Below are 15,782 nucleotides of genomic sequence, written 5' to 3' on the forward strand. Positions count from 1 at the left end.
TGGAAACTATACAGGTTCCTTTGGAGTTCCTGAACCAGCATCATTTATTTGAGGAATTGATACATACCATAGGAAGATCATTATGCCAATATAAAATAAGTTTCTTGTTTAGCAACAGAATTACAAATACAGCTAACAACTTAATGTGTACAACACGTCATGTAATTTTATTTAACATGTTTCTAAAATAAATTGATAGAAAAATAAAAGACAAATAGCAGAAAGACTGATTTCTGGATTGCAATGACAATTGGAATTTAACATGTGCAGCCAAGGTCAAAGGTACAAGCATAGGAAGGATCAAAAATCAACCATATCAAACATCCAGTGCAGGAACTGAGATATTCAGCTAGGGGCTTAAAGCTGAAAGAATAATGTGACTCAAAAGTTATATTGTTGTTTGCACCACATTGCGTCGTGTCTGGCAAAGCAAGAGCATGACAATGCTGATGACGCCAAAACAAGAATGTTTAAAGACCAAATATTTACACATTTCCTTATTAAGACATATAAAAGCAGGGAAATGACACAGTCAATTTCTGTCAATCATAACTTTTGTAAAAGTTTTCTCAAGGCACAATACACAGGATCAAATCAATGAAAAATTGGAAATGTAGTTAATTCAGGTGTTAAGTATTCTGATTCTAATCTAATTCAACTGCAGAAACAACTTTGTGTGACAGCATGATTGTAAGGTGTATCAATGGACAAAGACATGACTTTGAATGATATTTTGCTGTGCATTCTCACACAATGCACTGTTTAGGACTTGGAATTTCTGAAAGTATCGAACATGCAGCTGTTGTAAACGATGAATACTTTAATAGCAAAATTACAAATATGTTAAATATCAATTTAAAACATGACAACTTAATTAAAATGTGTTCAATGATTCACAATCTTCTACCACTCATAAAAACTTGAAGAAAATATTTTACAGAAAAGATGCATGCTGCAAAGTTCTAATGATTCAAGCTTTCCTCTCCTCAGCATTCTCAGTGTATCATAAGGACATAAGAAATAGGAGCAGGAGTAGGCCATCTAGCCCTTCGAGCCTGCCCCGCCATTCAACAAGATCATAGCTGATCTGAAGTGGATCAGTTCCACTTTCCCGCTTTCTCCCCATAACCCTTAATTCCCTTATCTATCAGAAATCTATCTACCCGTGACTTAAATATATTCAGCAAGGTAGCCTCCACCACTTCAATGGGCAGAGAATTCCAGAGACTCACCACCCTTTGAGTGAAGAAGTTCCTCCTCAACTCTGATCTAAACTGCACCCCCCCTTATTTTGAGGCTGTGCCCTCTAGTTCTGCTATCCTTTCTAAGCAGGAAGAATCTCTCTATCTCTACCCTATCTCGCCCCTTCATTATCTTATATGTCTCTATAATATCCCCCCTCATCCTTCTAAACTCTAACGAGTACAGGCCCAGTCTATTCAATCTCCCTTCATAAGCTAGCCCCCTCATCTCCAGTATCAGCCTGGTGAACCTTCTCTGTACTCCCTCCAAGGCCAATATATCCTTTCGCAAATGCGGTGACCAAAACTGCACACAGTACTCCAGTTGCAGCCTCACCAGTGCCCTTTACAGTTGCAGCAAGACCTCCCAGCTTTTATATTCTATCCCCCTCGCTATAAAGGCTTCTCGATCACCTGCTGCACCTGCAGACTGGGTTTTTGCGATTCATGCACAAGGACCCCCAGGTCCCTCTGCACTGTAGCATGCTGCAGCTTTTTGCCTCATGATCTCATGAAGCAATTGGTTCTGCTTGTAAAACTGCCAGGGCTGTGTTTATTCCATAAGTCGGATGTTAAGCAGCATGAAATTCTGGTGCTCAAAATTATAAATTGTAAATGTCAGAAATAAGATCAGGGCATCTAAAAAATCCTTCAATAAACAGCATCAGACACCCTAAATTCAGTTATAGGTCTGTTACATGCCAAGAAGAGCTTCTTGCTTCACCAAAATCAGGGCAACACTGTGGCACAATGGTTAGCACTGCTGCCTCACAGTGCCAGGGACCTGGGTTCGATCCCTGGCCTGAGTGGCTGTCTGTGCAGAGTTTGCACATCCTCCCTGTGTCTATGCGGGTTTACTCCGGTTTCCTCCCACAGTCCAAAGATATGTGGGTTAGGTTGATTGGTATGCTGAATTTTCCTTAATGTTAGGGAGATTTGTAGGGTAAATATATGAGGTTACAGGGATATGGCCTAGGTCGGATTGTTGTTGGTGCATGCTCAATGGGCTAAATGGCCTCTTTCTGCACTGTAGGGATTCTAAAGCAATCATATGGTACTTTTACATTTTACTCATGAGCCACTCATCCGTCAAGTTAAATGGCCAGCTCACTGAAACATGGGGCCAGATTTTTTTTTCCCCCCATTGGAGGTGCAAACTGAGTTACAAAACAGTGAACTTAGTTTTTTTTTTAAACTAAAAAAACAAATTTCCTCTGCTGCCTAGGTGTCATTTTGTGCAGCTTTTTTGCAGATTGGTGAAACCTTGGTGCAAAAGATTTACTGATCTCTTCTAAGGGCAGGGTTCACAATCTGGAGGACCACAGGAAAGTTTTATTTGCTCTCAGACACCACTTTTGTGTGCTTGCATGGGTTTTTCAATGTCTTAAAAAAAATGTGGTTCCTTGGACAGTTTGTGACCAAGGCAGGAAATAAGTGGAGGAGTCAGAATATTCTAAAGCACAAATGTAGAATGTTTTCAATTGTTTACAAGATGATGTGCTGTATTGTCTGCAGCAGTGATTCATCAGACATCCTGTCCCATAAAGGTAAGATGACCAATATATTGACCACCATTTTGTGTTGAAATGCATTACAGTACTTTTTCAGTTGGTAAATGTGCCATAATACATCACAATTGTCGAAAAAGGTGCTGGAAAATCCTCTGGTACTGAGACTAAATGTACAGATCGTTTTGGCTCAGAAAAATCCCCTCCTTTCGAAAGGTTTTTAAAAAACCAAAAGACCTTCTTCCTCTCATTATTTGACTGGCAATCAGCTTTGAAGTCATCAGAAGACAACATGGGAGTGAATTCCTCAAAAAATCAAAGTGCCCAACGAGCAGAAAAATGGAAGATTTTTCCGTCCATTTATTGGGTGAATTAAGTTGAATTTCCGGTGCTCTGTGCTTCACTAAAGGAATTCACGCTGGTATTGGGAAAGGGGGAAAACAGGGCCTAATCCTGCCCAGGGGTGTGTCTGGTACTGAGAGCGGCGCATACACACTGGCCCCTGATGGCTCCCCCCCACCTCGATCACCAGTCCTGACCCCTAAGGTGAGGCCTCAATGGCCTCTGCCCCCACTAGCGAGGCCATCGTGCTCAGTCCCCATTGTTGGGGACCAGCTTTAATCCCCACTGGTGGGAACCTCCCCCAGTAGGATCTGAAACATTCGAAAGTCTGGATAATACTGGAGATTCAGATGATGATTTCCATATGGTAATCAGCCTCACGCTGTTTTCTAGCATGAGATTGATTACACCATTGAAAAGTGGCCCAGGAAAGTCACGATCAGCTGGATGCCAATCGCGATTCCCGTTTCAGCACTTCCGCTGATATTTCCAGCCCACTGCGCTACTTGAGCAGTATAGTGACCAGGAAAATCATATCCCATATATTAATTCAATCTCAGAAGTATCTTTTGCAACAACGGTAGTGTGATTGTATGAGAGCGTCATTAGATTGTTACAGGTTTAATTTTCGTGTTGCATTTGAAAGAATTCTCATTGCTCTGCAAGGTTTATAAGGATTGTACAAAGTGTATATTGGTTGAATGGCTAGGGGGCATGGTGTGATGAATGAGATGTAGGGGGCATTTAAATTATTTTGGGAGCTGGGTTGCTGTCTCCAAGAACAGAGGCAGGCCTTCTAACCACATCACCCCCACAGTCCTTCCACAACATGCATTGCAAAACCAAATCTCGTGTGAAAAGTCATACCTAGTCATACCTAGGTTAGGTGTGAATTAAGAAGGTGGAAATACATAGGTCAAATTTACCCAAGCCCACACAAAAATCTAAGCCTTGATTTTGACTGCAAAGTTATTACTTGTAGAACCTAACAGCCAGCAGACAATGAAAATGTTCCTCCCATTCACAAAGACAGATCTCAGAAATAAAATCCAGTGGTGTTGTCCAACAGCACTACCCAGTCCCAAACACTTGCTCAACCTCACCTCATGTTTATAATGCTTTGCCTCATTAGCTGTACAAACAATATTTTCAGTAATAAATTAACACTTTTCCATTTATCATTAAGACAATGTAGACAAGCAATATTCCTTTGTTTTCTGTTTACACCAAGAGCTTTGCTCCAGAGATTGGTCCAGGCAGTGCTCGGATTACTAAAGTCCAAACTGGTGAATAGGAAGTGTACATACATTTCCAACTGTCATACTGAGTAAGCACTTGCCTCTGGAACAGGGATTGTTCTCTCTGTATATGCAAAAATGATCTCTACCAGAATAGGGCAGTTAAGGCAACAGCTTTCATCCCAAAATATATATAACTTAGAAAATTCTTCTACTACTGAAAATATGCACACATTTACAGATGTCCACTGTTAATCTAAATAGTGGGTAGGATTTTCCGCGCACCCTGTTGCATGTTTCATTATGGAGGAGGTGGTTTGCCATTGACCAACGACAGGATAGGCTGATTCTGCTAGTGTCAACGGGGATTTCCATTGAATGTACCCACTACCGCTTGGAAACCCGTGGTGGGAGTGCACTGTTGGCGGATCAGAAAATCCTGACGGCATGAACAGCTGGAAAATTCTGGCCATTGTTTCTGGATGGAATCAATATTTGTTTGTACACCTTATTCTGTTAATATGTCAAAGTTTACAATTATAGTGCATTTATTAAAAGTTTTGTTATAGCAACAGAAGAGATTGTTAGTACAACAAATGCAACTGGTCATTTATCTTTCCTGAAGCGTTTGAGATAGAAACAGATGTTATGGTAAATGTAGTCATCAGTTTCGTATTCCTCTAAGCCAAATTACCAACATGCACTTTTTGCATTATCCTCAATAGACTATATAAGGACCAAACGGTTCAAACCATGTAATGGCTCAGCCACTGAGTTCATTTACAGCATTTCAAAAATAATTTGAAAACTCCCTTGTTATGCATCAAGACAAGCAATATGATCATGGGCCCACTGAGTTATAGCTTGACAAGCTGCGAAACTGAAGTTGTACTCAAATTGAGAAATGAATCTTAGCGGTAGATTCATATGAAATTTTAAAATTAATATCAGAAGATCATTCAGAATTCATCCACACCATTTCTTGTTTTTCAATAATATATAATTGACTACCAGCTGCCTCCTTCATGACAATCTTAAGACAATTTTGTACGATTTGCATGAACAACCTTGGCATTAAAAGACTCCATAACATTTCTGTTGGCCTCTACACTGTGAGAAGTGTGGCTGAACATTACTTCTACCTACTGACTTGCTTAATTGGAATTCCTGTCACTAGTAAATTTAGATTTTTTTGTGTGGATGCCTATGCTATTTCACAGTACAACTGGGGGGTTAACCCAGCAGGTAAAGGTTGTCTCCGCACCTTGCCAAAGTTTATCAGAGCTGATCCAGATTTCAACTTTGCCAATTTCCATTTGGAATTGACTAGAAAACAAAAATTAGATAAAGGGAAACTGAGAAAGTTGCTGGATCTCATTTCTGCCAAGACTTAATCCTAATATGCAGGCATAAAAGTGAGACACACTGAGTGGAATTTAGGACACATTACATAAGCTCACCAATCCTACCTATTGCAGTGTTACCACTATGGTGGTGTGGTAGGGAGAGTGATGCAGGCTGAAGTTGTGTCCATCCATTTCATGTGGAATTTCAGATCCTTTGTAGCAAGGAATGCCAATAAAGACAAATTCCACCTAAGGTTCTTCCCTTTACCCAGATTACAAAATAGTGTTATGACCAGTATGCAAGCGAGATCCCCTAATTCGTTAATTTCCTAAATGAGGCCCCAATTTTGTTATGTCCCTCAATCCCAGGTGAGGAGGAATTAGCTGGCTCTCTTTATGCAATCCCCCTCCTCGGTTAGTTGAAAAAAGGTGAATTTAAAAAGGAATCGCTTCCTCTGTGGATACCTTTCCAAGTCCAAATGTATGTACATTTTGCAAGAGCCAATTGAACCAGGTTTTCTTGAGTCAAAGAAAGAATAATTCATTACTTATCTTTAAAAAAAGAATCTGTGAAAATAATAATTCACACACTGATCAGGTGAGAAATTCAAAGTGCAAATAAAAAAGTGAATGTCACAGTGGTTAACACTGCTCTTCACAATGCCAGGGACCTTGGTTCGATTCCTGGCTTGGGTGACTGTGTGGAGTTTTCAGGTTTTCCCCTTGTCTGCATGCGTTTCCTCTGGGTGCTTCAGTTTCCTCCCACAATCCAAAGATGTGTGGGTTAGGTGGATTGGCCATGCTAAATTGCCCCTTAGTGTCAGGGGACTAGCTAGGGTAAATACATGGGGTTATGGGGATAGGGTCTGGGTGGGATTGTGGTCGGTGCAGACTCAATGGGCCAAATGGCCTCCTGCTGCACTGTAGGATTCTTTGTTTTTAAACTCAAATTTTGACTTGTCAGTGTGCCCAGATGATAGTGTGCTGTGGTCATGAGGTTGGGTGATTCTAGTATAGCTGACTTTGTTAGCAACTGACTTGGACACTGGTTTCTGCAGGGTGGCTGAAGAACTGTCCAATTTCCTTTAGCATATGACTACTGCTGAGCTTCTATCCAGAGAGAGAACATATTTTGCCTGCATGATTTTTGCAGGGGTGCTGCTGTCTCTTTTTGTCTCTGTTTCACCCATACTAACTTCCAAGTGCCAGTATACACAGGCCATGTATGCAGTTCACTTTTAATCAGAGTTCCCTGCCTATTCTAAAAGATCAAACAACACGTCTCTTAGCCCAGAGTCAGCTTTCTTTGAACAAAGACCATTTCCACCTTCTGAAATATCGATCAGTGAGAGATGGGGTTTGGATATCTGCTGAGATATGAAATGTTTCTCTTTACTTTTTTATTTGCACTTTTGGTAGTCCTTTGTCGCATTTCTTATTTTCACCCTGGAAGGTAGCATTTCAAAGCAGTTTGCTCTGTCTTATTTCAAATTCCAGAATTTCAGTTAAAGGCTTTGAAAAGTAATCTTTCAAAAAAATAAGAAGACTGCAACTTCATGACAATGATCACAATGCTAAGAGATTCATGAGCCAAATTGTTCAGTGTATTTTGATGGCAAACTTTATCGCTACTTGTTCCTCCCATGTCCTAATAATAACATGTAGACTTCTGCATAACAATTGGCATACTTCTTATTTTCTATTTTCATGAAAAATACTGTTGCTAATGATTGGTAGATGTAATACCAGTTCAAAAAACAGTATTCTCTTGATGTTGACTGGATCAATCCAGTCCAATGCTCTCAACTCCAATAAAGGGAGGAGAAAATTGGATATTAGATCCTGCCAAAATTTTACAGCATGCTTCATCATATAAATAGCATTTGCTGTGCTAGCAAACATAGAAAAATCACAGCAATCTGGTTTCAATTCATAAGTAGAGTGCATAACATTTTTTGTCATTAGGTTTAAAAGGATGAATACTGCGATGGTACAGTAGGGATTTTTCAATGATATCGTGGCATTATTCATGCAATTCATATTTTTACAATATGTTCTGTAATCATGTAAAAATAATTGAACAAAAAGGACCACATAATGATGTTGAGTTCAATGCTATGTGGTGAGGGTAGTTACTGGTCTTGGGTGGTACTCTCATCTGAATCAAGCCAAACAAGGAATGCAGTGATCCCATAGCAAATGGGATGGGAAATAGGAGGGTGCTGTGGGCACACACAGGTATTTCATGGAGTTTCTCAGAGTATGAACAACAGTTTGGGAACTGGCTACTTACAGTCTTTGGTGCAGATGAAGAAAGAGTATTAAACAACCTCAAAATAATCGCAGTAAAACAGAAATCTATTGATTTTGCTCAGGGGAAATATTCCTGCATTTTTTAAACCAGAAGTGGACTACACAAGATGCTGGTGCATTTGCATTAAAATGGCAATAATTTGCAGTAGAATATAAGACTGAATTGTCCTAAGTTATTTCAGACAACATTTTGGGATATTGTATGAATCATCTAATGCATGACATAACGCAACTATAGTATACTTGAGGGGAACAGATAATTCCAGACCTATGTTTCTCAAAGCTTTCCATCACTGGGGATTTCCTTGCCTTATCTCTGGGTCTGTTGTAGACTAATTGATAGGATTTGTTTGGCATGATCAGTCAGCAATTCCATTACTATTCTATCATGTAACCACAAGGTAAACTAGATAAACTTTGGTCTTTTTGCATCTGGCAATTCCTGTGTTCCTGCAAGCTAAGTTGTAGCTATCTCACAAATGGTCATTTACCATGTGTTCATGTTAACTATTTCAACCAACAAGATCATTGGTAACAAACAAGTGACTGGAAAGTCCCCCTTTCCAAGGTCAGTAAGAGTTATCAAGATCACTTTTCCATTTTAACTCGAGAATTCACAGCATTAAAGGAAATTAAATATTAATGGTAGTTGATTTTCAACTCGTTACATAGGCATATATTTGGTATTGTGAATTGGCTACCTGTTACAGAAACCACACATTTTCAGTTCCTGGTAATGCTAATTTTATGCCTTGATAGAAAGCTGAAAGTCTACCCTATGCTGTCTGATTTTGCCTTTGACCAAAATATAATTGTTCAAAGTTATTTAATTAAAGCACATATCATGTTTTTTTAAATTACTGCATCCAGTAATTGATGAACAGAGAGAATTTTGAAAATGACAACAGGCATGGTAAATTCAAAAGGGAAGAAATAAAAAATACAGTGGATATATAAAAAATGAAAAATAGGTAAAAATAGCAGACAAGAAAAAAATGATAACAACGGAATCAGTAATAATGAGAACGAAGAATGTTGAGTGGAAAATATGATTGATTCTGTGGGAGGGTTGACAATATATAGGCAGAGAGCCCCATGTAACCCTAAGAACAAGAATAAATAGTACCATATATCCTGCAGTATGGAATAAGCAGGTAGTGTCAGATATCTATGCAAAGTAGCAACCTCTCAAATGCAACAAACAGCAAAAGACAATGGAGAATTCAGTTCACTGCAACTTGCTGAATGACTGATGTTGTGACCATTTGTGAATCAGATGTTCATTTCTTTATTATAGACTTCCATATGTATCATCTTGTATGTAGGTTGAAAGGAAGTTGCTGAAATGCCACAGGCAACCTTGTGGTTTCAGGGCTTAAGCTCCAACTGAAGAGTTTCCATATGCTTTACACAAATTACACAAACAAAACTTTTGCAAAAGTGGTATTGTATGTGTTTTTCTGGGGAATCCATGATTCAGTGTGTATATTTAGACTCTCTGTCATTTTGCTGTCAATTTTGTCTGCAACACAGTCTGATATACTCACTTCCTGAAAGTATTTTACCAACTGTGAATAGCTACTAATGAACCAGGAAACAAGTATGCATCTTTTTCTGAACAGTGCTAAAATATAGTTCTATATTGTGTATTCAGTAATCACTGGTTACAATGTTAACCCATCAGCATTTCACCTATATGCATGTGTCTCTTTTTCTCCACAGAACATTCTGGGGTTTTCCTCATGTACAATATTCCCCCAATCCATTCCCAAAAAGTAGGAGAAGCAACAATCCCACCTGTCCAAACCAGCCCCCAGGAGTGATGCAGTAATGCAGAACATGTTTTACGTTTTTATTCCAACCACATATGATCCTTTTGAAATCTTTAGGGCTCAAGATCTGGCGAAACCCGGAAATCACAAATATTGCCAGCGAGGTTGCAATATCCGATTTTCACCACAGCTCACTGGCAAGATAATCAGATTGATGCCCACAACGGGCATGAACCTGATTTCAACACATTTTAATATATTTGCATATAACTAAGCCCCCCTCCCACCAGCCATATTTTGAACTCACACTTTATTTTCGTACCTCACCGACATGACATCATGTCAGCGAAGTTTACAACAGGTTCACAGTGATGTGTACCTGTCATAGGATCCCGCCCCCCACCCCCCACCCCCCCCCCCCCCCCCAACCCTGGGGGTGTAAAGATGAGCATAGCTCCCAGGGGAAATGCACATGCCTAGGTAGTGCTTTGACACCGTGCCCTACGACAGGTTGGCACCATGCCAAGCTGGCAGTGTAAACCTGTAAAAAGTCTGACAACACCAGGTTTTAGTCCAACTGATTTATTTGATAATAGACTCACAAGCTTTTGGGGTTAGTCCCTTCGTCAGTGTAAACCTGTGACAGGGTCGTATCATTGTGGTGGTGGATGGAGTGGGCACAGGTGATATGAATGGCAGTGGTGGCTGCTTTTTGTGGGAGGGTGGGGGAGGAGCTGATTTGCCAACATTGGTGGGGGGTGGGGTGGATGTGAAACTTGAAACTTTTTAATATTAGTGATGAATCAATTGACATGTTTTAATGTCACTGGCTCTAGGATGCTGATGAACTGAGAAGCATAAAGGCCCAAATCATTAGGGGTAGCACGAAGACACAATGGTTAGCACTGCTGCCTCTCATTGCCAGGGACCCGGGTTCAATTTTGGCTTTGGGTCACTGTCCGTGTCGAGTTCACACATTCTCCCTGTGACTGCATGAGTTTCCTCTAGGTGCTCTGGTTTCCTCCCACAGTCCAAAATGTGCAGGTTCAGTTGATTGGCTACGCAAAATTGCCCCTTGGTGTTAAGGGAACTAGCAAGGTAAATATGTAGGATTATGGGGACAGAGCTTAGGTGGGATTGTTGTCAGTGCAGGCTTGATGGTCCGAATGGCCTCCTTCTGCACTGTAGGAATTCTATGATTGGACCAATCCCAGCCTACACAGAAATGTGCGGCAAACTCTCCCCTGGGAAACTCTGTTGAAGAAGAGTAGAGTCAGGATAGTCAGGTAGTTGGATTTGGTCAGTGGAATAGTTAGAGGTACAATCAAGTGGGCCGAATCTGGTATTTGGGAATGGCAGTCAGGTCAGGTCTGATCAGAGGAGTAGTAAAGTCAAGCCTAGTAGGTAGTTGGGTCTTGTTGGAGATAATTGGGTGGTCAGGAAAGGATTAGTCAGATGGTTGTGGAGTCGGGTGGAACTGGGTTCAGGAGTTTGTCGGGTGGTTGGGCAGTGGATAGCTCGGCAATTGGTTGTGGGGTAGTTTGGAGTCAAGAGTAGTTTGGTTTGATGGGAGGGTGCAATTGGATTGGGGGACAGTTGGTTCAGGTCAAGTCTGAGAATTTGTTGGGTGGTAGTCCAGTCTAATTGTGGTAGTAGTCATATTGATGGGAGTATGATAGGAATTGGTTATGGAGTTACTCAGGTGTTAGATCAGGTTTTAATCTGTCTAACATTTCCTAGGTAACTATCCTGGTAATAACCACAGAACTGTCTCAAGTCTGAGAGTTGGAAATCTATGCAGATGGTCCTTGGGAGCAAGGGAATTACCCATCGGAAGTTTAAACTTTCCAGGAAATTCCCACAATCAGGATACTGGAAAATTTGGATCAAGTATACATACAAAGAATTCTGATTTATATCTACGGACAGTACTGCAAAGAGAATCAAAAGATATGACACAAACAACACGGATGGGATTCTCCCAAAAAAATTCTGTGTTGATTTTGCATAAAAACTGGTGTAACTCGTGCTGTTTTTATCAGTGGGATTTTCAAAATCAATCTCTCACAGTCTGTGCACCTCATTAAAAATCAGGGGTAGAGCCTATTCCGATTTGAAAGGCTGGCAGCATAGCGCTGAGTGGGCCAATCTTTCAGCGCGAGATTGGCGCACACTGCCGGCCTCCCGATTCTGACCTGTTCAATTGTTGGCTGTGCAACCCTCTCACCACCCGATCGCTGGCCTCTTGGACGTCTCCGGGCCTGCCCTAATGTCCCACCCCTGCAGTCCTGATATCCACCCTCATCAGCTTACCCAACCCCACCTCCTCCACTGCAGTCCTGATATCCATCACACCCAAATAGGCAGCCCCGACCTCCCCTTCTCCCACCCATCCCATCTCTATAGCCAGTTTCGAACGCTGGCCTCCCTCCCTCTGTCACTGATCCCAAAGTGCAGAGTGGCAGCAGCCCCCCTTCCACCCATCTCTGCACCAGAAGCCCCGCACCCCATTATGCCTAGCCATTTGGCATTGTCCCATGCCTAGTGGGCAATGCCAAGGTGCCAGGGGACCAGGCTGGCACAGCTAAGTTGGCAATGCCCAGGGGCACCCCCCTTCACATCCAACCTTTGAAATGGCCCCCCCTTCACTCCAGTGAGGCAGGGCCACCAGTTCCCCACAAGTGGGGAGCTATTGTAAACTCTGTTGGAATGAAACATTCCTGGCGACTGCCACATAGGTTTAAATTCTAATTTAAATAAATTTTACAGCTCTGCGCTGATTTCTGGTGCAGAGCTGGCGCCGTCAGAAATCTGAAAGCTGCTGCACCCAGTGGGGAGCCCGCTAAAGTGCTCAGGTCTCCCAGCCCACTGTGCTGCTGGAGCAGTGCAGTGGGCTGGGAGAATTACCCCCTACATTTTCACCTCCAATTTAGCTTAATATTAGCACAGTACATTAGGATTATCAATCAGTTTCACACAGAACCTATATCCAAATTTAAAACTGCATACAGTTGAGGCGGGGGGGGGGGGTTCCTCCACTCCAGTTTTCGATGGATGGATGGCAGCCCCCAAATGTCTTTTACACTGGCAGGAATTCCCATTGTCATTGTCTCCACCCTCCCTCACCAATGACATAATGGCTTTCCTGTCATTAGCGGATTTTCCTGCTGTGTTATTCCCCCCCACTTAAGGAGTTCCCCACCCCAGCCAGTTAATGTCATGACATCAGGAGTTACAACAGGTCTGGATAAATGGGGACCTGACAAACAGTGCCCACGAGAGGTGCACAGATAAGTAGAGACCCCTGTGTTTGATATATTTATTTGATTGTTAAAACCCAACCAAAGTTTGATGTGTTATTCTACCTGATCCAAAGGAATGAACAATAAATTGCAGGCATTGGACAAATCAACAGCATTCAGAAAATATCAAAAAAGAACTCTCATAACCTATGTTCCCCAGGGCATCGTATCTGGTGGCAGGGTACTCTAAAGGTGCACTGAAGAGCGTTCCCTGGAAGTCCCATATAAGGATTACATGGCAATTTCTGGGAAGTTCAAATATATGTTGGTCAATTGCTCTTCAATGGAAACCATTCAATACTATAATTTAAATCAAAAACTTTGGATGTTCTGACTATCTTACAGTAAGTTACTCAGGAACAGCTAGAATAATTAAAACCACTTCTAGGTTTTGGGTAACAAAACCTCCCCAAAAAACACCAACCCTTGATGTACCCTGACTTCCTCTAAAACACCCCCAGACTACATGGTCACACCCTCTCACACTCCCACAACCATCCTCCTTACCCCCAACAGCCTCCTACCACCCCCCCACAAGATTCCCAATCAACCTTCTCAATCCTGACTACTCGTTTACCCCATCCCCAACTATATTCCCCCACACTTCATTTAATTACCCTCTGCAATTCCTGACTACCCTGCCCACTGTCAAACTACACCCCCACCGATTACCCCACCATCTGACTACATCCCTAACTTCTCTGCCCAACCCTGACTACAACCCCTGAATGCCCTCCTCATACCCTGACAACGCCCAATCACCATGCACTGCTCCTACCCCATAATTGACCATTTCACCACTGACCACCCAAGTGACTGGACCTTTCAACCTGCCCGCTTTACAGCAGCTAATGCTGCACAAAAGGAGCATGGCTTCCTTACCTCCGACTCAGCTGACACAAGTCCTCAGGAACTTGCCGCACTGTGCCTTTCTCACACAGCCAAAGTCAAGGAAGTTGAGGCAAGAATGAAGTGATTTCATTTTAAAGTAAGTAATTAAGAGTGAGGTAGCAATCCAATTCTGATTGCTACTCTACACAGAAGTTCAGAGTCTTTATGTTAACGATGTGAATTTATGCTAATCATGTCCCAAATTTTAAAATTTACCCAAGTATCAAAGTTAGTAAAAATATTTTATGGGATTCTTGAGAATCACCTGAACCAAGGAGGCCAAAAATATCTAGCAGAGAGACAGCAATGCCAAAAATAGAATATAAATTACTGTTCTATATCATTGTAGCTGAAATATGTTTTACACATGAGTATAGGTTTCAATTGTACAATATATAGGCCAGCATTTTATGGCACCACCATAGCATGTCTCCCCCCGGTGGATGCGGCAGACCATTCAAATTGCCATTTACTTCACTGGAACCTTAATATCCCAATGGTCGGGAGGAGCTGTAAAAACTGACCATAGACTTAGAGGCACTGGCACCAATATTAATAGGAAGACAAGGAATGTGCAGAGAAGTCTAAAAAAGCTTAAAGATTACACCAGTAAATTCTTTCTGCTCTTGGAATTCTACAACAACAGACCCATATTTGCTTCCTCAGTAGGAATGATATCCAATGTTAACTTTACAAAAGCAACACATTGGCAAAAGGAAAACAAATCAATTTCTAGATATATATTTACTTAACAAAATCCAGCTGTGAATTCTTGCCATTTGAGTGTTGCACTTTGACATGAGACATGTAAAAAATGGGCTCATTTATGACACTGAGTTTCATAATTCATTCACAAAATATATACCAGAAATAAGTAGAAGATACAATGCCATCATGTGCTAATTTGGGAGTGGACAACAGATCATACCAGGATTTTGTATGACTGATAGTAAAACTCTCCAGTATGTGAAGATACCTGTTCAATAATGGAACAGAACTGAGGACTAATAGTTCAGGGAAGTCATTTTTAGGATCAATGACTTGCCTTTGAAAACTGTCATGATTTGTAAGCAAAACTATGAATTTTTGAGCTCTAAGATCTAATGATGGAAAAACAGTGCGAGTAACTAAAAACAAGGATATTTTGGCCTTGGAGGGAGTGCAGAGGAGGTTTACTAGGCTGATACCGGAGTTGAGGGGGTTGAGCTATGAGGAGAGGCTGAATAAATTAGGCTTGTACTCGTTAGAGTTTAGAAGAATGAGGGGAGATCTCATTGAGACGTATAAGATGATGAATGGGATGGATAGGATAGAGGTGGACAGACTCTTCCCGCTCAGAAAGGATAGTAGGACTAGGGAGCACAGCCTCAAGATAAAGGGGGGGGCGGTTTAGAACGGAGTTGAGGAGGAACTTCTTCACTCAAAGGGTGGTGAATCTCTGGAATTCTCTGCCCGTTGAAGTGGTGGAGGCTACCTCGCTAAATATTTTTAAGACATGGGTTGATGGGTTTTTGATAAGAGAGGGGATTAAGGGTTATGGGGAGAGGGCGGGAATGTGGAACTGAGCCAAGACAGATCAGCCATGATCTTATTGAATGGCGGGGCAGGCTCGAAGGGCTAGTTGGCCTACTCCTGCTCCTATTTCTTATGTTCTTATGTTCTTATGTTGTGTCACATGTGGTTGTGTCATTCTAATTTTTATAAAATGAAATCTAATCTTCCTTTTAAATGGCCACTAGGAGCTTTCAAGATGGCTGCCAAATATCACCTGACCTTTTTCAATTGAAATGTAGTCAATCTCTAGAAAGTTCCAAGTGAATTGCAGGTAG

At 41.5% G+C, this 15,782-nt stretch overlaps 1 protein-coding gene across 8 annotated transcripts in view; it reads right to left on the minus strand.

Moving 5' to 3' along the window:
- The window catches only part of rgs3a (regulator of G protein signaling 3a), a 245,008-nt gene that overhangs the window by 25,221 nt on the left and 204,005 nt on the right, over window positions 1–15,782 (minus strand). The gene's annotated exons all lie outside the window — the stretch shown is intronic.

This window comes from Carcharhinus amblyrhynchos, chromosome 25, assembly GCF_965287045.1.
Source record: "Carcharhinus amblyrhynchos chromosome 25, sCarAmb.v2.hapA, whole genome shotgun sequence".
Classification (NCBI taxonomy): domain Eukaryota; kingdom Metazoa; phylum Chordata; class Chondrichthyes; order Carcharhiniformes; family Carcharhinidae; genus Carcharhinus; species Carcharhinus amblyrhynchos.